General features: G+C 46.7%; 1 pseudogene; it reads left to right on the top strand.

The window, feature by feature from the left end:
• Positions 1-14,038: 14,038 nt before the first annotated feature.
• On the top strand, positions 14,039-22,437 carry LOC107161122 (annotated as a pseudogene).
• Positions 22,438-26,169: the final 3,732 nt, after the last annotated feature.

Here is a 26,169-nt window from a genome sequence, read left to right as displayed (position 1 = left end):
TGTGTAATAGATTTTAAAATGTTTTGTTTGAATGAAAATATGCATAGCTAAAAAATAGCCCTCTAAGTCACTGGGCTGGATGTTCTACAATTTTCTTGCTGGACCTGAGCCTCTAGGATGCCCTGGTTTTCCTCAGGCCATCAAGGTGACCTTAGGTTCAGATTGGCCAGGGGATACTGTGGTAAGGGAATCAGTCAGAAGAAGCTGAGGTCGTGCTTGGGTCCTGGTGGTTTCAGACAAGAGCTATGTTTCTTTGAGTGTCAGTTTCCTCTACTGTGAAATGGGGAGAAATTAGTCATTGATCTTCCAGAGCTGGCATGAGGGTATTTAGAGATGATGATGCATGGAGTGAGTTCAGCTTTGATTCGGGGTATATGCCATACATCAAAGACTGTTGAGAACAGCACAGTGAGGGCCCAGGTAGAGGGCATGAAGAGGTGGGGTAAGAAGGACATGGTCCTTCAAGAGAGGCCCTGCTTTGGTGACTCCTAAGGCTCTACACCAAGGAGCCTGCCATCTCAAATTCAAGCCCACAAGGACCAGCTGGTCTTGAAGCACATGCGCTCAGAGCCTTCTCCTGTTCTGGTCATGTGCACAGCTGTCCTCTTTGGCCACAGACTCACACTGACCCATCAGGAGCCCAGGGTTTGCTTTGACTTCCAGCTCACCTCCTCCCTTTTCCAGATGGCAAGGCTTGGGACACTCCTACTCACATGGAGTGATGGTGCAGCCTGTCCCCCTGGGATCCATGCACTCCTCCCTCTGCTGTTGGAGGTCTAAACCCATAAGGTAGGTCCCCACTCATTGCAAGAGCAAGCCCAAGAGGCATTTGCTGTGCTGCTGCAGTCAGGGCCCAGGAGTAAAGCTGTTTTAGGGGTCACTTATGTTCCTCTTTGTCACATAGTACGGTCTGTCTCCTGTTGTGCTCTGGGTGCAGGGTGAATCCTGTGAGTCACAGGTGTGCACTTTGCAGAGTGTAGTGCCAGGTTTGCCTGCAACTGGATGGAGTGAGAGACAGGAAGCAGCCTACTGGCTGGGATTTCTCGGCCTGCTGGCACCAGGCAGGGTGGATTTAGCACAATGTCTGAGGAAGCCAGCAGCCCACATCTGGGACCTTGGAGCTCAGGAAGCTGAGGCAGGGCTGTTTGTCCAGCTAGAGAGTGTATTTTATTACCCTGCTGCTAGCTCTTGTGACAAATTGTCAGAAAGCTGGTGTCTTTAGAAAACAGAAACTGGTTTTCACATATTCTGGAGGCTGGAAATTCAGAACTATGGTGTTAGGGAATTTCTCCCTCCAAGGCTCAGGGAGAGGCCTGGGACAGGCTCTGGTGCTGCCAGCAGCCCTTGCAGTCCCTCTGGGTCTCTCCATCTTCACTTGGTGCTCTCTTGTGTCTATGTATGCCTCAAGTATCCTGTCATTTCTCTTATGAGGACACTGCCATTGGCATTATGATGACTCATCTCAAGACCCTTAACATCATCACATTGGCAAAACCCTATTTCCAAATCAGGTCACATTTGCAGAAACTGGGGTTGGGACTTGGAAACAGCTCTTTTGGGAACTGCTGGGGCTTGAATATATCTGCAGCATTCATGGGTTTGAAACTTGGTCTCCAGTGTGACTTGTTGAGGGAAGGAATCTTTGGGGTTAGGTGGCCACAGGGGCTCTTCCCTGAGGAATAAATTCATGTGGTCTCACCGGGGTTGGCTCCTGATAAAAGGGAAGATTTTGGCCTTGTCCCCCTGTCCCCATGAATGGGAGTACATGCTTGTCCTTCCACATTCCCTATGAGGGACAGAGAAAGTAGGACCTTGCCATTTGTTAGCATCTTCATTATGAACTTCCAGCCTCCATAACCATAGGAAATAAAACTCTCTTTTTATAAGTCATCCACGCATAAGTATTCTGTTACAGCAGCACAGACCAGATGAGACAGAGACATGCTTCCCCCCATTGCATGAGGAAAATCAAGTTAATACCTTTGTGAATCACAGGTGTCTGAGTCCAGCCACCATTCATGCAGGTCTTGGGATTCTGCATTCATCCCCCTGTCTGCTGTCCTCAGTGCTGTTCTCATCTTTAAGGCAGGAGGGAAAGGCCTGGTACACATGTGAGTGAGAGAGTTGGGGTGAGTGTCAGGGAGGGATGGGGCCTATGGCAAACTTCATGGTGCAGGCACTAGCTAAAGAGTAGTGACCAAGGCTGTCAAGCTGTAGCTGCTGTTCAGGGCATTTATCCAGCTGGCTCAAAGCTTATTTTATTTTTACAGAAAAGCCAGAAATATGAATATTGTGTGACCAATTTAATTTTTAGAAAGCCATTGAGTAGGTTAAGAAAAAAAAAACTATGTGACTCTGATGGAGTCCCCAGAGATGGCTTTTTAATCTTCTGGAAAAAGTGTCCAGAGAAAAGTGGGGATGGTGGCCTGAATGTATGCCTGGGGTTATTCCCATGCACTCAGAGCCCAAGGAAAATGCAGTATTCTGTTTAACAATGACAAAAATGCCTTTAAAAGGAGAGAGTATAAATCCTTTCCCTTCCTTTTGGGTCTCTCTCATCTGTCATAAAATTTCTATTTGCTCTTTAATGATATTCTAAACAAGAAAAATTAAAACCTGAAATAATAGCATAAATTTTCCCATTCATTTTTAAGTGTGAAATGTCAACTTTCAATACAAATGTGAAAGCAGTTAACTCTCATGCAGATGCCTCAGATTTATACCATTCCTGCTCTGAAGCTCATGCCTGTGTAGGTATTTTGTCCCCACTGGAGCAACAGAAGTGCTTTCCTGAGCCCATTTGGCAATTTTATTTGACTTCTCAAAATGTTCTCATCTCACCAGCCCCATATCCATAGCTGGCCAATCAGTTGGGAAGGAGTGGGAACAAAGGGCTCTGGGTTTCCCTGCCTCTGTTCTCCTCATGTGTGACCATGTTCAGCAAAAGTGCTTGGCTGATGCAGGAAGAAACACAGGTGGTAAAGAATGTGATGAGTTCCTTGGTTGTTGCAATTTTGTAGAACATCTTTGCCTTTTGTACGCACTTGGAGCAAGCTCTGGTTTGAACGAACAGCAGTGAATTCCCCACTTTCTCATTATAGATGCAGCACATTGTCTTATAGTCACTTTGAGACCAGTTAAGCAAGCATGTGGCCCACTGCTCTTCTGCTGGTGGGCATGCTCCATTGTTCTACCAGATGCCACTCCCAAAGAGCATGTTCAAAGTCAAAGTCTTCAGAATTCAGAAGTGGCAAGCCTAGGAGCAGAGTTTAGGCCCAGCACTTTCCCTTCTGGGCAGGAAGCCCTATGGGAATGATCAGGTCACCGGCACTGAGCTGGTGCTTCTACTGCCCCTGAGATCACTCTTGAAGCATCAAAGGAGTCCTTCAGTGGGGATTAGCTTGCTTTGGATCCTGTGTTCAAAATCTCCAACTTGTCTTTCAAATATGGTGCATCATCAAACTGTAAAGGCACTCTTTTCCCACAGGAAAGCTGCTAAAATGGTTTTTGGACACAGCAATTCTCATTTCTCTTTGCAGCCCCAGTGGTTTTGAGAGCAGCACTGGCTGGAAAACAGGCCTGGACTTAGGATGAACAGGAGCAGTCAGAGCCAGTGGACTTTGTGTTGTTTTGTACCTTGAACCTCCTTGTTCTTCTTGTCAAAATAGCACCTTGGTGATGCCTTGGAGGCCCCTCCCAAAGTTTTAGCTAAGGGCAACTCCATCTCCAGGCTAATGAGGATGGACCATGACTGCAGTTGAGCCAAACTGAAGAGACAATTTCCTGATCATAGTGATTGACTCAGGGATGGGCATATGATCCAGGCTGAGCCAATAAGAAGAGGCCATTCTTGGCCATAGTGATGGTTCAAAGATGGGCAGATGATCAAGGCTGAGCCAACCAAAAGAAGTTATTTCCTGACCATAGGGATTAGCCCAGGGATTGGGCACATGACCCTCAGAGCCAATGAGAAACCCTGATAGTAGTTTTCCCTGAGACTTTGGGGAACAGAAAGTTTTCCCTTGACTTCCACTTAGATTTCAAGGAAGCAAAATGTGAGCCTGGAGTTGCTGGTTCCACCCTCATGTGGAATTTGAGAATCAAGTCAGCTTCATAGATGATAATGAAGAGCGATGATGATGATGCATCTTAAAAATCACTGTATTCTTCACTTAAATCCACTTTCTGGTGTATAGCTCTATCAGGACACACAGCAGCTCCATTCCTACACCCCTGTTTGGTGCTCTGACTTTTTGTAGCCAGAGCCTCCCCAGCCCTGCTCTCCTGAAACAGCCAATTCATTCTCCACCCATACCATTTTGAGTTTTCAAGAGCAGTACTAAGGGGAATATACATTAGGCAGCTTTTTGAGGTCACCCTCTTCTGCTAAGCACAATGTATTTGAGATTTATCTTTGTCATCTTTGGTATCCATCTTTCATTCTACTTTATTGCCAGACAACCCACTCCATGGATGCACACAGTTTCTTTTGAATGCATCCACCGGAAGGACATTTGTGAACATGCACCTTGTTTAAATGCTGAATCCAGATAGGCCTGAAGCTTAGCCAACCTGGAAACTCACCAACAAATAGATCTGCCCTTCAATTCCAGGTTTGTGTAGACTTACATGGTTTGAGTGTTCTTCCTGTTGAAGGAATCTTCTTTTATTTCCATAGTGAACTGATGAAGAAAGTCTCATCTGAATTAGTGAGAGGCCCAAAGGCAAGGGCCTTCCGGAGTAACATTCCTGTACATTCATTTGCATACTAATGAGCCACATTGCTGGGTTGCCTCATGGAGTGGCCTCAGCAGGTGATAGGAAATGACACCCAACTTGACACACAGTGAATTTGATTCTTGGGGGGGGGGGGGATGAAGTGACTCATCTTGAGAAATAACCTGGCAGTTTGGCTGCAGCCCAGGTGTCTCCCTGCTTCCCCTGAGCTCAGCTGCCTCCCCATCAGATGGCAGCAGAGCTGGCAGGATTACTTAGTGAATTTCCCTCTCTTATATAGACAAACTCCCAGGTGTCCAATTTAGGATAAATATAAATAGAAATTAGAACAAGGTCATCAAAATTGCCTGCTGTTTAACAGGTGACAGAGCCTATAGCAGCTCAAAATTACTGTGACTAAGAGGTCCATATAATCCATTTAATAATGCACATTCTACATCTGGGGTGCACCGGAAATCCTTCACATTGGCTCAGCAGTTCTTCACTGGTGTTTTTCTGTCATTGTTTCTTCCTTACTAACAAAGAAATTTACATTGAAAAGGAAGTGTGCAGAGGGTTTTGCTGAACCACTTCCCTGACTCAGGCAAAGGCAAGGCCCTACTGATGTGCAGTATGTTTCTGGGAATGGGCTGGTTTGTTTTTGTATTCCTGTTGATAAGTATAGTTGCGACTTCTCATATGACCATTAAGTATGAAGGAAAAAACATGACTTTTCCAATTAATGCAACTATTTCTAAAGAATAAATCTGTTTGCTCTAAATACAATGATTCAGCTGTGGAACATAAATTATTAATGTTTAATGAAAAAACTCCTGTAGAAAAACCAGTCAAGGAAGTTTTGAGAAATTAAATTAAAATCTAGAGAAGAAAAATTAATGTTAAAAAGACAGATTAGTGCTTGGTACTGGGTAACTTGTTTTTTTTTTTTTTTTTTTTTTCCTGTGTACAATGATTTGTGCTATTATTCTTGTTTAATTAAAATTAATAGCCTCTCTTTCAAGTTAACCACTTGCCATAACCACAGTGCCGGTTCTAGTCAGTAGGTCAAGAAATAATTGTGAAGTTATAGGCCAATAGTCTGTGATATTTCTAACTATTATTAAAAGCTAACTAAGCAGAAATAGCTCAAAGCAAAATGTGAACTGAAAGTAAAAATCCTTGCTTATGCATAAGCCAAGATACATTCTTCTTATCTAATTGTAGCTTTGTAATATTTTATTTCTTTGAATAATGATTCCTGTCTTGTAACCACAAAATACTGTGAGCCTGCCAAAATGAAAAGTATATATGATTAACTTCACAAGTAAAGATTGGGATTCAGCACCTTCACTTTTGTTTCTGTATTGTTTCTCCAACACCTTTCACTGACTCTTCACCATCTGTTCATCTCCTGAGACCCCCTGCTGGAGCTGGACTCCCACAGGTTTAGTCTTTTTAGTAGGGGCCTGATTATGAGTGTCAACATGTGACCAGACCACGTGATGGCATGTGGTGGTTTCTCACTGATGGCTGTGACTGCTCCACTTGTGGCTCAGCACCACCTAAGAGGACCTCTCTTGCTCAGATCCCATGTGAGTGTGCATGTCTGGCAGGCAGGATCTTCCATGTGGGGATCAGAGACCCAGGCTGCTTCCAGCTAGTGGATCTGCCATACTCTAGGGACTCTGTGTCTGCAATTTATCCCTAGTAGAATGTGACCGCTATTGATTCTGGCTTTCAAGTGATGTGTGACACTTGGGCTCAAAGTTTATTGGCCAGAAGTAATCCTATGGCCACACCTGGGAACAGGAGAGGCTGGCAAGGTCCCTAGCTGTGGAGCTGTGGGCAGTGCTCTGCAGAGCAGGGGGTTATGTGTTTATAAATCCTGACAGGTAGCCAACTCCCTCACCGATGGGACACCTCACTCTCCTTGTTCTACATCAGCATCCAGTATTTTTTACAAGACTGTCTGTGCCTTGGGGTTGCTGCAGAACCCGCCTACTCACCCTCAGCCAAATCTGGAGAAAGTGGTTCAGGAAAATGTTGAAAGACAGATAAGAGCCTCCTATTGCACCATGGCCTCGACCTCACTCCCCAAAGCATTCAGTTTTCTGTGATTACCTCTAGAACATGTGCTACTCTCCTACCTCAAGCATTTGATATAAAACTGTAGCTATAAATTAAAAATGAATATGAGGATTAGCTTATTTACCTGCCTTGTGTTTTTTTTTTCTTTTTCAGATAGTATTTATCTGTAAGTAACAGAATCTTAGGCCACAATAGCTCAACCAAGCAGGATTTTTTTTTCTCATGCTGTGGCTAGCTCCTGTGACTTCCTGCATTGTGTTCTTATCATGTAATTCTGGTCCTCATGGTCACACCTTGGCTGCTTTGTCTCCATCTCTCTCAGGATGGAGCACAAGCATCCACAGTTGGACATCTCATATTTTTCTAGTGGGTTATTTCAAATGTCCTTAGGGAATATATATATTTTTTTAATTTCTACTGGAGATAAATATAAAATATCTTGCCTTTTGGTTATGGTGTGGGAATTGGGATGGGTTCTTCCTGGAGAGAGGGCTCTCATCTACAGGACACAGACAGTGCCCTTGCTGTCAGCCTCATGTCCCACTCCTCACCTCATGGTATTTTCCCATAGTGAGTCAGGAGTCCTTCTGGAGGCTGGCGGCAGCACAGCCCCTGGACTCTGCAGAAACTCCATGTTCCAGCTTGAGGTGGCCTTTGCTGCCTGCCCCCCAACATTCACCCGCCTGCTTCCTCTCTTGCACATGTTTGTTGAAATACTTATGGGGATGCACCCAACTTCTGAGCTTTTGCTCCTGGGTCTCCCGCTTGCCATGTCTCTGTGCTTTCAGGGGGACACCTGTGGTCAGTCTGCAGCTTATGCTGAGCTCCAAGCCTTTCTTTATAGAGGAGACATGTAGCTATGTAGTTGGATGGAAAGAGAAACATCTGCTCCTTTTAGGAAACTAGAAGATACTTGATGGGGGGCCTGTGGCAGGGAGTTGAGGGGCAACACCACCCCAATGTGCAGGCCTCACCTCCAGCAGGCTGCATGGGGGTTTTGCCCTGGCAACTGGACACGTGATTCTAAAGTTGATTTGGAAGACAGAAGACAGGCTAGTCCAGCTGATGGGAATGTGGTAAAGAACATCAGTCCCTCCATTAGCTTGCAAAGGCTGCTGTCCCCAAGGTCACAGACTGGAGGACTTCCACAACATAAATTTGTTCCCCTGAGTTTGTAGGCTGGAAGTCCAAGATTGGGATGTTGGCAAGCTGGTACTTTTGTGGCTCCCACTTGGTTTCTGGGGGCTGCAGTTCCTGGGTCCTCACATGGTCTTTTTTCATGTGTGGGTGTCCTCATAGTCCCTCTGTTTATAAGGACACTAAGTATTAACTTGGTTTTCTCTACAGAGTCCCTGTTCCCCCCCCCCCATTACAGCTAGGCTCTGCAGGGCTGTGGGTGATAACTTCTTGGGAGAGGGAACCCAACATGGTCCCCAGCACTTTTTTGGTAGCTGTATCCTCAGTGCTGCTCTCAGCCCTAGTGAATCCATGTGAGCATTTACCTGCAGAGGAAGGGAGCTTGATGACTGACCAGCAGGTAGGCCCCTTGGGCGCCAGGACCCAGGACAAAATCAAAGCCCCAGGAATCAGCTAAAAGGGGAATGTAAAGCCACAGACACAGTTGGCTAGCCACATGGGACAACAACCTCATGATCAAGTCAAGACATGCCTCAGAAATGACTGAGGAGAGCCATGGACATTCATTTTGGTGATCGGGAGAAGGTGGAGACTGGGCACTTGATGCAAAGTGTTCAAGTTCCCTGAGCCACAGCCTAGCTGAGGAATCCATCTACAGGATACTCAGCTCCCAGGCCCCAGCTAACATCAGGGAGCACAAGAAGCCCCTGTGGGCTCCAGAATGAATGTAAAGCTGTGGGAGACCCCCAACCACAGAGGCAGAGGCCGTGTGTCCTGTGGGTGTGGGGTGGACGGTTCTGGCACAAAGCAGTGGTGGCCATCACACTAGGGCACAGACCTGCTCTTTGTTCTTTTTTAAACTGTGCGTTTTCCTGTGGTTGATGGAGGAGCACCTGAGACTTGGGCTGTGGCCTGGCTCCTCCAATCCTCAGGGCCATCAGGGGCCAGAGTTTGTGGGGTGGTCTGTGGTCAGTCAAGATGTCATTTGTCCATCAGGCCAGGCCACACAGAAGCCCTCAGCTGCCTGACTGCATCCTACTGCTGCCCTCTGCCTTCTGGTCCTTCCTCCTACAGCCTTACCAGGCATCAGCCCAACTGGAAAACTGCACTCTGTGGTGAGTCTGCCCTGGCCCCCAGGGACTGCTGAGAGCACCCCATAGAGGAGCTTCTCCTGCAGTCAGGAAAAGCTCTGTTTCCTGCTTCATCTCAGGACAGTGTCCAGCCAATGATCCACATGTGGCCCTTAAAAGACACACTCACAACTCGCTGCCATCCTTACTGGGCTTCTCCAGGGTAGAACCTGCAGAACAAGTGGCCTCTGTCAGCAGAGCACAGTGGCTACCTGGAGCTGGGCCATTTGGATCAACTTCCACCTCTGGCTAGCTTTGTGAATGAGGGCAAGTCACTTAACCTCTCTGCCTCTGTCTCCTAATTTATGAATGGGATGGTAATCAATTCCTCACAACTGAAAGACTGTTAAGATTGACAACATTAATGCCTGTAAAGTGCTCACAACAGTGTTTGGTCTGTAATAAGGATTATGCAAATAATGATTATAATCATGATAATGATTTCAGTGCCTATCAAATGTTCAGACCAATTCTGGGTTGATGATGGTGATGGTTTTATTCTTGCTTTCCCTTCACTCTAAAAAAGTGCTGGACTGTGGTGTGGCCCTGCCTTCTCTCTGTCCAGCTTGTGTTACATGAGGCTGGAAAAAGCAGAAACTTATCTGACTTTTCCCATTTTATCTTTTAAACTGGCAGCATTTAAATTCAGTAGTTGAGTATTTGAAGTTTTTCTCTTTTTCCTTCTGTAATGAGTGTTTCCAATGCTGAGATGTGGAAGGACCTGGCCTTGGGTGCCATGGGACAGTGACACTTTCTCACACAGCTGGCTATTCACAAATGCAGGGTGGCCTGCATCTGGCCTCCTTAATCCAAGGTCCATATTGCTGCACTGATGTTCCTCCTGAGGCCCTGGGATTTGCAGTCTGGTTCCAGGTGGCAGTGTTTTCCCACACCCATTTTTGCCTTGAAGTTCTTGTCACTGGCTCTTCTGCCAGCAGCTGTGCTGAGATGCCCTGAGACAGATGCACCTATTTTTCTAAATGACCTGGAGATCCAGGCTGACAGTGGGCACCTTGGATAGGGGACAGAGTCACCTGTGATTTTAGAGTAGTGAAACCTTTTGGGTAGTGCAGGGTTTATGAACTTGGCCTTGGTCCCTGAGCTCCAGCTCTTTCTCTGCAGACCAACCAGGCCAGGAGGAACTCAGGGAGTTGATAGAACTGGAAAAGTTTGGAGGTGGAAAGAACAAGTGTGAATCCTGACTTTGACCATGTTCAGATTGGAGAACTTCTCTGTGGCTCAGTTTTACCATTTTTTAAAGTAGTTTTGAGACTACACATCTCAAAACTATTGTAATGGTCTCCTGATACAGCAGTTATGTGGAGCAAGGTGGGCTGGCACCTCAATGGTGTATTTCTCCTATTAATTGATATTATCTCTTTTTATATGAAAATTGCAGCACCTTGCTTGGGCAAAACTGGCTGCCAGCCTAGCAACCCAGTGACATGATGTCGCAGAAGGAAATGAATGTCATGAGAATGTGAGGGGCAAATGCTATGTTAGTGAAAATGGTGTCTTTTTACAACAGTGAGAGGAAGTCAGAGAGACTCAGAAGGAACACAGGAGATTTATTCTCTCAAACATGGAATCCATGTAATCATAATTGGTGGACATTCATTCTATGAGCATTTGTTTAACTTCTTCTACTAGGAAGAACCAGAGACACAGCAGTAAGCTGGACACCAGTGTCACTGCTAGGGAAATCCGGGACCATGGTGGAGCACTGTGGGGTCAGAAGCCATAAAACAATCAGGGAGGGGAAAGGGAGACATGCTGTGGCTCTCATGGCCTCCTCCCTTCAATACTCCTACCAGAGCTTTCCTTTGGCTGGATATGGACTACAGAGTGGAGAGTTGTGTAGTCAGTTCTCTGCCAAGTAGAGAAGCTCAGAGAAGGGCTAGAGTCCCCGCCTCCAGGCTGAGGAAGAAACCTGTTCTGCCCTGTGTTGGGAGGAGCTTCTCATCAAGTGGAGAGGATGGGAGGAGGGCAAGATGACAGTGCTGAGGGGGCTGTGGAGAAGGGGAACCTGGGGTTGGAGAGTGTGGGGATGTTCTAGTCCAGACCATCACTTCCACAATTCTGGTACCACCTGCCAAGACTTCCTTCCAGACTTGGGCCTCTGAACCCTGAACCATGGAGGGTTGCAGCTCTACCTGTGCTCCACAGGAGGCAGTAGATTGCCACCAGCTAGTCAGAGCCACCCTTGGAGAGATCAGTGGTCTTCAAAAACCTGCCCTCTGGCTTCATGGAGGGTGCTGCGTGCCTTGTTCTCTGGGTCCAAGTTGTGTGAATTGGAGAAAGAATCTCAGTTGCAGCTGCCATTCCTTTGGGCAGGAACCAGTGGCCTCAGGACTGGTGAATTCATTTCCAGGTGGGGTTGTTGATACCAATGAAAGGGACTGAGTTACAATTCTGAGGGTTTTAGCAAGTCCATGCCATGCTATCTTATGTTGAGTCCTGTGGTTCTCCCAGTCTGGAGCCAGCGGAGTATGCTGTTTGCCCACAATGTCAACAGTCCACTCACTGGGGGTCACCCAGTCCCTTCCCACCCTTGCTCTCTGGGGCTCCCTGGTGCCATCTGTCACTGCTGTTCAGAGCCAGCCCCATCTACATTCAGAGTCTTTGCCTGGTCTCTCATGCACTCTCTGGTCCTGATCCCCATTCTGCCTCCAGCTACCCAAGGGAAGCAGTGAGAGTGCTTTCTGATAGGGCTTCATTTCCTTCCTTCCTCTGGGCTCCTGGCCCCCTCCCTCCATAAGTGTTGACAGCCCACAGGGGTCAGCAGATGGTTTCACTTCACTCTGCAAACAGGCCACCGGTGTGCCTCCAACATGAAGGAGGACGTGCTTTTAGATGACACTTGGGGATTAGTGAAGGCCATCAGGGTCTTAGGCTGGGGGTTGAGCCTGTCTCAGGACAGATCAGGGCTTCATCAATGGCCCCAAATTAAGGTATCATGTTCTGCTGCAGCCTGGCTTGAGGACAAAACAAGGCCCCTACAGCCATCATTTATGGCTTTCCATAGAAGCTTTCAGATGAAATTTGTGTTGCCTTTAGCTTGAGTTATAGGGAAACAGGAGCTTAAAGTCAGCCTGTTATTGCAGGTGGAATGTAAGTTTTGGTGACAGTAAAGAGAAAAGGTGCAGTCTTCAACTTCTTATAAATCAATTTTCAAGAGGTATCAAACTCCAACATATAAGATAAAGAAGAAGCCAGTCCCTGAGGAAAACAGAGCATTGTGAGGTTTGCAGTTACTTTAATTTCTTTCCCACATTTGTAAGTAAATCAGAGTTTAAGTCTGGCCTTGGACTTTCCTTAAGTTATTGAGAAGGTAAAATGGGAACCTCAAGTCCAGCTCTGCTGGTCTGAAGATGACATGGTTACACATTGAAAGAAGAAACACGTGTGACCAGTAGCAAAAATTTTTCCCTTTTTGGTTTCATAGGTACCCTAATATGAGTATATATGCATTTAAATACATACACATATACATTACTTAAAAAATTTCCCCAAGTGAAATCATACATGATTGTCTTAGTCTGTTTTATGTTACTTTAGTAGAGTACTTGAGACTGGGTGATTTATAAAGAATGGACATTATTCTGGCCCATTGTTCTGAGAGCATAGCATGGTTCTGACACCTGTTCACCTTCTGGTGCAGGCCTCCTGCTGCTGTAATTCATGGAAGACTGTGGAAGGGGAAGTAGGTGCACCCAGAGAAGGAAAGGAAACTCAGCTCCTCCTTCTCTTAGGGAAGGAGGGAATCATTTGTGAGGCTCCCCCACAACCTAAGAACCTCCCACAAGGCTCCACTGCTCAATGTTGCCTTCTGGGAAAGGCTAGGTTCCACATAGGAACTTCTGGGGGACACACTCAAGCTGTCATGATGACCAGTTTTAACTTGGTTTTTATATTTCATGACATATTGTGGATATCCCTCATGAGTATTAGTGTTTTATATTTAAGTATATTCACATATATTCACAAATATATTCACATATATTCACATAACTACTTCCTGTGCTCATAGCTATCTGTACACTCCTATAACAATATCAGGCCTCTTCTTGGTGAGGATTTAGTTTGGGTACAGTGATGTATAGTGATAATAGTGGGTACATATTGATGTGTCATTTAAATAGGTCAGTACTCTTCTCAGCTCTTCATATTTATTAACTCACAGATCCTTACTGCAACCAGGGAGGTAAGAACTGCATTTATATCTTACTTTTTGTGAGGACATCTGAGGCACAGCTACGTTAAGTGTCTTTGGCAGGCTGATCGGTCAGGATATGGCTGAGCTGGGGTTTGAGTCCCAGCATGGGGTCCGGCACACAGGTAGTTTGCTCACAGTTCTAGCTGAAGCAGCAAATGGCCTTATAGAGAAAACTTTACACACCCCATCCCACCCCAATATTCAGAAGGAGAGATTTCTAGTAGTGGAAGTGTCAAGCCAAAGATTTGCCCTCCTTTTAATGATTCTGGATGTGTCTCAGCATCTGAGTTGTGTCACCTATAGAAAGGAGAGAAGCAAGAGCTGCCAAGTCCAAAAGCTAGGTGGGACCCATGTGGATGATGAGCATGGTGGGTTCTGTCTGGTCTGCAGGGTAATGAGCCATGAAGATGATTCCATGCTTGGATATGAGGTTCTCTCTCATATGAGGCTCTCTCATATCCTCATATCATGAGGTTGAGATCTGCAGGAGTAATGTTTGCCCTTTGAAGAGGCAGCTGTGTGTGTCAGGGCCATGGGATCAGTGGCTATCTGGGCTCCTTCCCATTTCACATGGTTTTGGGGATGGTCCTGAAGAACACATTTTTATGGAATTATAAGACTTTCTCTGTGGCCAGAAGGTGGCTCACTGGATGGCAGACAGGGACTCCATTGGGTCGTCTTCTCACAGAGCATAACAGGGTCTCACTCTTGGTTTGCTGTCCTCCTCACAGAGGTCGAGGGTCCAGTTACCATGAATGGCCTGCAGAGGTTCTCCTCACTGCCTGCCTTCCTCCCCTCTAGCTTACACATCACCAATGCTGAGGTGTTCTCCTTCCTTGAGGAGGCCAATTAGGACCTCAGGTACAACTCCAGCCTACAGGCTGTGGGGAGTCCTTCTTGATCCACAGACCCTGGAGCCCCCTTCAGTCAGCACCAGCTATGGCCTGTTCTCCATGGAGCTCCTGCTGATGCCCACACCCTTCAGTAACTTGGAGAAGTTTCCCTTCTACTGGGAGCTGAAGTCCCACATCCTCCACAGCTCCATCCAATGCAACAGACCCAAAGTGCAGTTCTATGCTACTTGCATGGGCTGGGATGACAGTGACCCAGGTGAGGATCTTCCCTGCACCAAGATGTTTGCCTTTCCTGAGGCCAGGGATGTGGTGGCCAGCTGCTGGCTGCAGGGGGGCCCCAGACTGCATGGCGGAGCTGGAGCTGCTGCATGAGTGGTTCAGCTCCAACCTTGACCTGGAGCCCAAGGAGGAGATCCTGGCCCTGCTGGGGTAATGGCCATGGAGCTCTTCTTCAGCTTCTACCTGGCCAATGAGGCAGTCCAGCATCCCCTAGATGAGGAGGGCAAGAGGACAAGATCCACTTGGGCCAGGAGAGCCACACACAGGTGTCTTCTGCCTGGGAGTGCATCGGCAGCCTGGCAGTCTACCTGACCCAGGGCAACCTGTAAAGGTCCCTTTTGAGCCTGGATGAGTACATCACCTTCTCTTTCCTGCTCTACCTCATCTGTGAAGGGGATACAACCACCCTTCAGGTCTCTGACCAGTGGCAACATGGCAGACCAGTTCATGATTTTGACAAATCCTTTTAGAAATTTTTAAAAGTTTCAGTCACATGGAATCATGATGGGTCATTTACCTATCCCCACCCCACACTTTTTTTAAATAAAAGTTTGAGTTAGAATTCATGTAACATAAAATTAACAATTTCAAAGCCATCAATTCACTGGCACTTAGCACATCATCCCAAAAAGAAATTTGTTACCCATTAGCTAAGCAGTACCTCCTCATTCCCCTGCTGTTCTTAGACCCTGGAGACCACTGATCTGCATTTCTGTCTCTATGGCTCACCTTCTGTATGAATTATACTACTCAATATGTTCACTTTCCCACACTTCATAGAATAGTGTTTTGATGGGCAAAGTTGGAGCATGCATCTTTCTTCAGCCATTTGTACAGCTCAGTAATACTCCAACGTCATGAGTACACCATGCTTTAGTTTTTCCTCAACAGTCGATGGACATTTGAGTTCTTGCCACCTGTGCCCATTATAAACAACACTGGCCATGTGGTGATGAACAGCTTTAATCTGGGGGGGGCTTGGGAGGCTGGGGAGGAGGATTGCAAGTTCAAAGCCAGCCTTAGCAACTTAGCAAGTCCCCAAGCAATTTAGCAACCCCTGTCTCTAAACAAAATTTAAGAAGGGCTGGGGATGTGGCTCAGTGACTAAGTGCCCCTAGGTTCAAAACAAAACAAATCAAAAACCTCAAACAAACAAGCAAACAGTGCTGTTGTGAACATGTTTGTATGTGTATTTTACTGAGTTCCTGTTTTCAATTCTTTGGAGTCTAATCCTAGGAGTGGGATTTCTGCATCCTGTAGTCTTTTTATAAGAAATTCACTGTTATACATATTAGGGGATTTCTTGCATCTATAAGTATAGAAACCAATTTGGTCAACTTCATTCCCCAGTGCCTGCCCTTACACTCCCTCCTCCCTGCTACCACTCCCTCCTCTTCTGGTTTCTCATCTGTTTTCATGAGACCCTCCCCTGATTTTTTTTTCCTTTTTGCTTTCTAGTTTTTCTCATGAGGAAAAGCATATATATATATGGGTCCTACAGTAGTTCTAGGTTAACGTTTTGAGAATTTGGCCAACCATTTCCAGAGCAGCTGTGACTTTTACATCCCCACCAGCAACATGTGAGGATTTGATCTCTCCAGGACTTCACCACCTCCTTTATGTCATATTTTAACCAGTGAATGAGTGATGAGTGGTGTCTCACTGTGGTCTTGATTTGCATTTTCCCAGTGACTGACCATGCTGAGCATCTTCTCATGCACCTGTTGGCCATCTGTATGTCTGCTTTGGAAAATTGTGTAGTCAAGACCTTTGCCTATTTTTTTAATTGCAAGATTTGTCTTTTTGTTATTGATTTGAAAGAATTCTTTGCATATTCTGTATATTAGACCTTATCAGATAGATGATCTGTAGATCATTCCTCCTATGTCACTGTCTACTGTATCTTCACTTTTGCTCATCTTGTTTTAACCAGCAGCACCTTGGACCATGTGTGGTCTAATGATTAATCTTGAGGGGGTCTTGGCTCCCCAGGTTTCAGCAGTGCTGAGCATGGCCTCCCTATGCCATCTTTACTCTCTGACTATTGCACATGGGCCTTGTCTGACTTTGGCATTTCTTTTGTGTGATCATGGGAAAGACTGGGAAATCCTTGCTGAGCATTCCCTGTCACTGTGTGCTCAGTGCAGTGGCCTCCTGGGTCCCTGACATGGCAGCGCCTGGCCTTCCCCATCCCATGGTGACTCTTCCCCACTTGCAGGTGAGGGGCAGAGTCCATCTACTTCCCCACATGCCCATCACACCCCATGAGTCCCAGTGGCAGGAAATGACCTGTCCAAACTCAGGACTAAACTGAAAATTATTAAAAATGGCCAACGCTTTGGGCTCCGATTTTCAGGCACTTGTAAAAATAACAGGACACTTTGTTTTCAGAGGAAAGCCACTCATGGTGTTCTTCCTGTCTCCTGGGGGGAGGACAGTATGCACACACTGCCCATTATGTGGTCGCGTTGGCCTGCAGAGTCAACCTGAGATGTTTTCTTATATATGTTGTTTTCTACCTCACAGAATTAAGGTGGCAGCAGGTGTGAAGATCACAGCCTTGAGAACCAGCAATGGAGACCAGTGTGCAGTGGACCAGAGCAGCACCTATATGATGGCCACCCTGGCCTGAATGGGCCACCAGACACCCAGGGCAGGTGAATGCTGAGAGGCCCAAGGCCCAAGGCAGTCGAGGGACTGGGGACTGTGTGGGAACCCAGGGCTGGATGTGGCATCTAGATCAATGCAGCTTCACTGAGGAGACGTGGTCTTCCCAGCCCAGTAGCCCAGCTTCTGAAAGGCTGTGGTGCAGGACACATGGGGCAGAGCTTAGTCCTTCTTCTCTTCATGCACAAAGGCCTAATGAGGTTGACAGTGTCCAGAGCCACTGAGTTCACATTTATCATGGTGCAGGGTTTAATATATAGTTTCAGATCATCATTATTATTGATGTTGTTATTGTTTTTAACTAAGGGTAGATGAATGTAGTGGGAAAAGCAGAACTGACATAAGAGGTGAGAGGAAAGTGGACATTTTATGGCATACTGAGGGAAGATCCGGCTTTGGGTCTTTGTTCCTTACCACCTAAATAGTCATTTTTCTGATGGCACACCAGGGGACTGGTGCATGTCTTTGTTCTTAAGCTAGGTCCCTGATGCTGCTGGGCAGTAGCCTCCCTTCTCCAGCTGGGGCTCGAGCCTCAATGTGGGCTGTGCTCAGCTGTGCTCAGGGAGAGGTCCTCACTGATGATGTTGCATCCAGACACCTGGTGGGTGTCAGGATCCCTTGCCTGAAGACTCAGCCCCTGCCCCTCCCATGTGTGGAGAAAGCATCTTCAGGGATTATTCTGGTTAATGGCCATGACAGCTGTGCAGCCACCATTGCAGCTCAGGCCTCACCCTGGGTTAGGCACCAGCTCCTCATCTGGGCACACAAGCCCCTTGGGAAACTGCTCTTTCACCCTGCATTGTCATAGTCTTTTCTCTTTCCTTTCTTCTCTGTTAGAGTTTTTGAGGACCACAGGCACAGGAGATTTGGTGGGTGTGTGGGTAGTGTGGACAGCCTGTTCCCAGGAGTGGCATGGTATGGCTGCCTCTTCCTGGTGACCCAGGCAGCATCAGCTGGAGTTTCCCTCTGCCTACTCTTTCAGGGGCAAGAAGGGCTAAGATGAGTGCTGGTCAGAAGCCTGTTAGGAACCACTGTCTGGGTGATCTGAACACCTCTCCCTTCAAACTCATTCCAGCATCCTCAGGGAACCATAATGTCTGGAAATCTATGTCTATCTGATGGGCACCCCAAATCCATAGCATCCACAAATCCTGCACATACCCAAATACTGAGCACCCCAAGTCTTGAGCACACCAAGTTCCTGAGTTGTTAATATTAGCTCAGGGGATTCAGCTGCAAGTAATAGATCATCTGCCCACAGATAGCTGCTACAAAAGAACTTGGTCATCTCACATCACAAGCAATTCATAGCTGGTTTGTCCTGTTATCTGTGACACAGTGGTACCACATGTCTGCTCAGTGTTTCTGTCCTTCTACTCCATTCCAGCCAGTGAAATTACCACCATCCTCTACCTTATCTCCTCATGGTCACTAGATGACTGCAGCTCTTCTAGGCATTGAAAACTCACCCAGACATATTCAGGGGTTGAAAAGGAGTGGGACTTGTCCTAAGTGTCTCCTTCTACAATCAGTCTCCAGGGGCGTCTTCCCTTCAGAGCTCATCAGTAAGCTGTGGGGTCTCAGCCTTTGCCCCAAAAGCAGTTGCTTTTGGGAAGTACCTGTTGGGTAGCATTTTGGGCTTTGTAGTGGGAGATGGTCTCTGCCATCAGGGAATGAAGAGGGGAGAGTGGCAGATAGTACTCTTCAGAGATGGTATCTGTCAAGTGCTGTGGCTTTATTCTGTTTTGCACAGTGTGTGATGCAACTTTTCATTACTGTGACCAAGATACCTGACCCCTACAGCTCTGAGGTAAGGTTTACTTTGTCTGACCATTTCAGAGTCTTCAGTTAATGATTGGTCAAATAGATTGCTCTGGGCCTGAGGTGAGACAGAACATCATGGCTGGAGGGTATGGTGGGGTATGCTGCTCAGCCCCAGGCCTTGGGAGTGGAGAAGCCAGGAGCTGGGGATTAGATGAACCTTCTCAGGCCACATCCCAAGTGATAACCTTCCTCCAATGGGTTCCCACTCCTAATAATCCATTCCCATCTTCAATCCGTCTGGTACATTATTCCACTCAGGAGGTCAGCACCTGGGGATGTAGTCATTTCCTATGAGCCATACCTCTGGACATTGCTGTACTGGGGACTAAGCCTTTAGGTGCATGAGACTTTGTGGGACTTTCCAGACCCAAACCATAACACACAGAACTTCTGTATATATTCCTGGTGGAAAAGTCCCCCTCAGGTGCTCAGTTTATCAGATGGTTTTGTCCATTTGGACCTGTAACAATGAAGGTCTTTAGGCAGGTTGACTTCATGGTGGACAGGCACCAGGAGTATTGGCTTGGGGCTCCAACCTTCTCCTCAGAGCCTGTCCCCATCTTCTCATGGTTGTATTCCTCTCAGGTGTTCCCCATCCTGGAGGAGGATGCTGGACACTGACTACATCTTCATCCATCTGCTGATGTGGTCACTAAGATAGAAGCTTTTCTTCCCAGACAGGCCCAGCAGATATCCTAGTCATTTCTGGCCCTGTGGATATAACTATAATCATGTGATCCCCTAAGCAACTGCCATAGCCAGCCCTGAAGTCAGGGGTTTCCATCAACCTCAGCTGAAGGCCTGGGATGGAAGGTGGGAGGGGATCTGGGGGCCATGGACTCTGATGGGGACTTGAGTGAGAGTGAGCCAGACAGTCACCACAGTGTCAGCGGTCCTGATACCCACAGAGCATGCTGTGGGTGTCATCTGTCCCTGCATCCTAAGACACTGGGTAGGTGATGGTGTCCAGATTCTATGCAGAGGAATTTTGTTGAAATATTTGGTCAAATGGTAATGTTTCAAATGCAGAGAACCACACAAGTTCTTGGAGGTGGTTGTCACTGTTGTTTTCTGAGAGCAGAGTCTGCAGTTCTTAGAAGTGACTGAGAAAGTGCTGTGTGATTGACAGCTCCTGGCCCCACCCTCCTCCCCAGGGCTGAAGAAGGGCAGGGATTTTGGCTGTGGTGTGATAATTTATGCTTATCTAGTATTCCTGTAGAATCCATTCCAAAATGTGAATAAATAGCTGCTTCTTTTTATGCCTTCTGTTGCATTATGATACCAAATGAGGTGTGAAATGCAGGTCTGTGGAGGGAGCTTTCTGCTAACAGGAATGTGTGAATATATCTCAGCACATCATCTGGCAGGAAGCTGTGATCCCTGGGTTGTGACAACCTTGAGTGGAACTGAGTTTTTAATAGAATATAATTTACAAACTGCCTGAAATCCTGTCCTGCAGAGGACAGGCCCTCCTATTCTGTTGCCCTGGTCCAACGTACACTGGGAAATGTGACCATGTTTGGAAATCTGGAATCCATCCCCAGCTCCCTTCTGAGATTTTTCTTTGCTGCTGTAGTCCACACAACATGGTGACAGTTCCATGGCATCCATTACTGGAGAAAACACTTGAGACATCAACTTGCAGAGAAAAGAGGTTTGTTGGTGTATAGTTTTTGAGGATTCAAACTGTGGTCAGGTTTGGGGGCTTGTGGTGAGTCCTGTGGCAGGGAGCATGGGGTAGAGAAAATGTCCACTCACTCTTGCCCTGAACAAAGGACAAAGAGGAGGGAGCTGGCTTCAGGCAGCATCCCTCAAGGCCCATGATTTAGAGCCTTCTGCAAAGTCCCCAAAGGTTTACCACCCCATCAACACCAGACTAGGAACCCCATCAACACTTGACCACCCAGATCCAAACAGAAGCAATCACTAATGGAACAGGGGAGGGCCACTCTCTCAATCAATTTTACAAAACCAGTTGCTTTTTGATGATATTTAACCATTCACCATGGAACCAAAACAAAGTGCTGATAAAGACAGCCAGCACATCATGGGGCATGGGGCATGAATCAGGTGTGTCTCCCAGTGGGCTGACACTTCACACCTGAGCTTAGAAGAAAAAGGCAGCTGTTGGCCAGTCCTCAGCAGGCCACATAGCACCTCTGCAACTAACCAGTGCAGCTGCCCCTCCTTGCTGCCATTTGGTGTTAGCTTCTCCTCTCCTTCTGTTAAAGGGTTCACTGAAAAACGAAAGAAGACAGGGAAAGTTTAGTCTGTCTCTCAAGAATATCTTGTGGGATTCGGTCATCTATACCTTATTTTCTGTAAAGATTTTGTTAAAATCACACACACAAAAACCCATATATAGACAGACTTATAAAATCATATATATGTATACACACACAGGTATATATTTATAAAAATATATAAATAAAAATAAAAATATAAAATATAAAAATATAAAAATAAAAATAAAAATATAAAAATATAAAAATATAAATATATACCTGTATATGTGTGTGTGTATGTGTGTGTATGTATGTATGTGTATATATATATCAGGAACCAGGAATCATGTTTAAAGTCTTTCAGGAGAACACCATTTCAAAAACTAGAAACCTGAGTCCTTGAAGTGGACACATGTCATTTTTCCCACTTGACAGCTGTTTGAGTGGAGGCCCAATTCAGCACCTCTCATGGTCCCACAGCCAGTTTGAGGTCAAAGCCATTGACTCCAAAGCCTGTGCTTGGACCACTGCCTGAGGCTCTGAAGATGCTTGTCAAGGGGTCCCTCCATGTGTCCCCATCCTGCAGCTCTCTGTCCCACTAGATAAAATGCTCAGTAGCAGCAGCGCCTACAGTGCCATTGGCCGTCTAGCACATGGACCTAGGCAACAGAGGCCCCTCCAAAGACAGGCTCACATTCTCATCTCCAAAACTTGTTATCCTGATCTTTGGTCATTGGGCCTTTGTAGAGGTGGTTGATGTGGGCTATAAGGTGGCCTTCACTGAGGAACTGGAACCTCCATTTTTAACTGGACAGGGGAGGGAACTGGCACCATGTTCTGGAAAGGAATCCATTGCAACTTCTCCTTCAGTGAGGAGCAGCCTTCTGTCTGCAGAGGATCCTGAAAGCTCATCATGAGATGGGGCCACAGACAAGCAGCTGTGGGCCAGGTTCTGTGAACACTGCCATGTGTGGATTGAAGGTGGCAATTGTTTCCTTGGTTGACAAAGGGGAATGGGCCATTCACTGTGTTCTTGACATTATGCTGAGTTATGTGCTTCAAACTGAACTTTAATATGTGTTTGTTTCCCAGAGCAAATGTCTCAGTCTACGAGATCCTACAAGTGGAGTTTGGCATCCACAACAGCAGTGGTCTGGCTGGACCCGCAAATCAGCTGGCAAGTGGTGTACCCAATCAAGGATGTCATGAGCGAGCTCGTCATTTCTGAGATCTTTATCAGCCAAACAACACTTGTAGGCATTGTCCCTCTTGCAATGGTGCACAATTATGGCTTTAGGTGAAGAGGTACAGAGAAGTTTTCTTTGAATTCTTTGATTACTCCAATGTCATGAAGCAGAATGTCATCTCTTCTCTTCCATGCACTTAGTACATGTTGTTTAAACAAGAAAAATATTCTTAAATTGCATTTCCTTTACCTGCCTTCCATAGTGCCTCCTGGAATCTATGTAGGTCTACTGTGTAAATCCCTTTTCAGTTTTGGAGACTGTGGAATGGTTTCTTGGGGAGCCCTCATCCTTTATTTTCACATCTTTGCACATGTCAGGACCAAGTGCTGTGCTGAGGGACATTTTATTGAAATGTATGGTAGGGTGTGTTTTGGGACAGAGTTCTGTGTGCCCAGTTACCAGCCCCTCATCAATTGGCTTTGCTTTGAGAGTCCACAGGTGGCCTAGGATTGGCAAACTTTGAAGTGCAGGTGGACCAAAAGAATTTTGTTGGCAACTGCCCAGATGAACTTAGGATTCCAGAGCCCACTAAACTGCCTGAGGTTTTGCTTCATGGGTCAGAAGGCTGCTGGGTTTCTTTACCTGTGTTTGGCTGAAACTCTGTCCACAACTAAGGCCCAGGGTCCACACTTGAGGATGGAGTCATGGATGATACTCCAGTTCATAAAAACAGGGTGCTGTGGGACTGTGGGAGGGCCATGCCCTCCATGCTCTTCTGTCCTGGAAATGATCAGGGACATTCTGCACTGAGTTGAACTTCCTGCCTGGACCTCACACACAGGTGTTCTGGGGAAATCTGTGGCTGCTTTGGATCATTTGTCACTCAAGTTGGATACCAGATTTGAGCCAATTGCAGATGAAAACCCTGTTCCTTAATTAATCTACTGTTACTCTCCCCATCTTGAGATCCTAGCATGTGCCGTTTCCCTGAAACACATGTTCCCTGCCTCTCCTTGTGTTGGTTCCTTTCCTGCATCTTGGCTATTAGAGAGGCACCTTCCCTGACCACACTGGGGTTTGGGTAACCCTCAGCCCCCTCCCTGCTCTTCTGTTTCTGTCCTTGTATTTCTATTTCATGATCCTCACAGATGTCACCACTGGCCATTGCTGGAGTCATCTACTGACTCTCTCCCCGGAAGATGAGATCCTGGTCAGTTTCATCCACCCCTGTCTCCTTGGCACCCATAGCAAGGCCTGGCACTGTTGATGGGTGTTGAATGAATGAATGGACCCTGTGCTTGAATTGAAGTTCCAGGGCATTTAGGTTTTGAAAATTATGTTATCCTGTCATCATTGATCCACATTTTGGTGTGGTGGAGGCATGACTTTATAGGAAAACAGCTGCTAAAGAACAGAGGAAGCTGGTGTGTGTTTCAGGGAGAGATTGAGGTGTCCTTGCAGTCCCTCTCCCTGGGAGCTCTCCTGCAGATTCTCCAGCTCAACCTAGCTTGGGCCACAGTTGGGAAATATCTTCACTCACGTCCTTGCTCTTTGTCCCATGCTTCTCCTCCAGACCTCAATTCCCTATTGGTGCCAAAGCCTCCTGAAACTTATGAGGGTGGAATTCAGCAGAGAGTTTCATGCTCTCTTCTTGCAAATGCACCAGTTTCTAGAGTTGCTGGGAAGAAAGATGTGTTTACCTGTCAGGGCCTGAGACCAAAGCAGGAGTGAAGAACAGGGCTGGGCTAGTGCAGAGCACAGGCTGAATCCAGCCTGGTGCCTGGTTTGTACATAAAGTTGTATTGAACTTTGATCATTGCCATGATCATTGTCAGTCTATGGCTGCTTGGATGGTGATGCTGGTGCATTTGAGTATTTACAACTGAGAGTATCTTTGGCTGAACTTTAATTTTAGCACCTTGTAATAATGTGTGAGGAGGCGGGTGAGGAGAGAGCTGTTGTCCTGTTATTTTAGGGAACATTATTCTTGACTCTCAGCATTTCTCATCAGGAAACGAGACTTTGGAAAAGGCACTCCAGCCCTCTTTGACCAATGGTGACATTGTCTTTCATTGGGCAACATGACTCAGGTGCTGGGCTAATTGAGATGTCACTCACAAGGTCAGGTCCCAGTGTGGGGACAGAGCAGAATTGGGGGGAAGAGCTGCCAACAACTTCATGGCTGTGAATGAAGGGCTGGGTGACAGTATGTGGCCTGTGGTCAAGATGCAGGTCAGCTGGACAGTCTTTTACAAACATTGCCACTATCCTCAGGAGAATATCAGTTTCTTGGTGACTGGAGCAGAGGCCAGTGGATATACCTGGGTGCTGCTTCCATGGGTGGCTGCCTGCAGCTTGGGTGAGGTGCACTCTCTGTCATTGAAATCATCGTCCTGTTTCCTCCCTGCTGGTGCAAGCTGAGCATCTTGAGGCCACACAAGTCCACGATCCTGCTGTATGTCTGCATCTAGTGGCCATGAGCACCCCCACCTGGCTGTTCTTCACTCAAGGGCACCCATGGTGTAGCCATCTGCAGTTTGACAGTGCTGTGGAGGGAGGGCAGTTGTGTCAGGAGTGATCAGGCTCAGGCCCCCATTTAGTGGAGTTTCCTGAGGATTAAGTTAGACATTACAGGCAGTCTTTGTACACTGGCTTGCATATTGCATGCAGTTCATAATATTTAGTTTTTATTATTTTCATCCAATATGGTCATCACACTCACACCCACTCACAGGTAAAAGTAGCCATTTCAAACTGTCAAGGACAATGTGCGTTCAGTGAGCTCACATTACACATGGCCAGAAATAACCACTCTTGTTGGTGGAATCACAAGCTTGTGCAGCTGGTGTTCACACTTGCAGCAGAGAGGGGGCCAAATGGGTGCCACACCGTTGCCCAGCTGAGCATCTTTCCAGCACATGGCTGTAGTGGGTCATAAATATTACTGTGCACAGATGTGAGGACATGTTCCTCAGGGCTGTGTCAATAGCAGTAATATTTATGACCCACCCACAAAACAGCCATCGTGCAGCACATCCATCAAGGGCTTCTAACCTGGGAGCGTTCAGTTTTGTGGGCAATGAGCCCTGAGTGACAACTTTAGGAGTGATTATATGAGAGACTCCAGGTTCTGTTTGACACCACCTTTCAGGTGGTGAATCATCAGGAGAGCCTGTCTGGAAACAATGGTTTTCTTAAAATCCAAAAGACCCATTTGACTGTTGGCAGGTGAACTAGGCTATTTATCCCAGCATGGAGCCATGGCTGTGGGAGCTGTCCATGGGCACCATGGCTTCCAGAAGCCTTCCTCAAGCCTTCTATTCCTGTTTGCAAATGACAGAGAGTTCTTGCCAACAAATGGCCTTGCCAGTCTCTGTGGTGGCCCTGGAGGGAGAGCCCTTCTCCACAGCTGGGGACCAGGGAAATGTCTGTGCTCACACTAAGAGAAGCTGATCAGTTTCTGTCTGACTCATTTTCTGCTGAAACTGTGCCTTCAGCAGGTCTGTATGGGTTGTCACATCTGCAAAAGGGTCACATGGACTCTGAAGAGTTGAGTTACCAGTTATTGTGAAGGCGAGACACAGGAACACACCCACACGAATGCCACATAATGCACGTATGGGAAATGCTAATGATATGTTTCCTTTTAATTTTTCCTTAAAGAGAAAATACACAAGAACAGCGGTGCTATTCAGAATGCTTCCTAATGGGTGGCACAGGTTCGGACCAGTTATAATAGGTGCAACTTGTAAATAATCACAATGGCTCTGCTCTTTCCTGGGCCCACCAGCTGCACGCCAGCTTCAAAGCACACAGCAAGTGCCCTCATGCCCCATGCTTGACTGT

The sequence above is a fragment of the Marmota marmota genome, unplaced genomic scaffold (genome assembly GCF_001458135.2).
Source record: "Marmota marmota marmota unplaced genomic scaffold, marMar, whole genome shotgun sequence".
In the NCBI taxonomy this organism is placed as follows: domain Eukaryota; kingdom Metazoa; phylum Chordata; class Mammalia; order Rodentia; family Sciuridae; genus Marmota; species Marmota marmota.
Note: the sequence above shows the minus strand (reverse complement) of the source record. Positions and strands in the feature narration are given on the sequence as shown.